This window comes from Penaeus monodon, chromosome 29 (assembly GCF_015228065.2).
Source record: "Penaeus monodon isolate SGIC_2016 chromosome 29, NSTDA_Pmon_1, whole genome shotgun sequence".
NCBI lineage: Eukaryota > Metazoa > Arthropoda > Malacostraca > Decapoda > Penaeidae > Penaeus > Penaeus monodon.
This window is the reverse complement of record NC_051414.1, coordinates 28280989-28281499: the sequence shown is the minus strand read 5'-3', so window position 1 is coordinate 28281499 and position 511 is coordinate 28280989.

Below are 511 nucleotides of genomic sequence, written 5' to 3'. Positions count from 1 at the left end.
AATGCTTTTTAAAGTTTGCTTTACCTTTTAAGAGTGATTTTGATTACATAAATGTCACCTTGATGAAACATGCCTTTGTTAAACAAGATGGAATGGCACAGAACATCGTTATATTTAATGCATACTCATATATACACCCATACTCACACATATACCATACCTGCACTGCAACACATAACACTGTGTCATATCCAGTCACATAATGCAAATAATGGTACACAGCATTTTGAAACACTATAATCACCCCTGTCCCCTCTTACTTTGTTAGAAGGATTGTACAAAAGTAAAGACATTAGTATTGGAATGTTCAAATGATATTTTACATTATTTTCGTACAATATATCTGAATGATTGAATATATAATTTGTATCGAACATTCACTATCACTATACATTGTATCAAAATAGAAAATACAAATACTTTCCTTCATGTTAAAAAAATTTATAAGGAAAGCACTGAAACAATTTTTTTTTCCGAAAAGTAATGTTTGTAAATATATTGCTAGTTGATA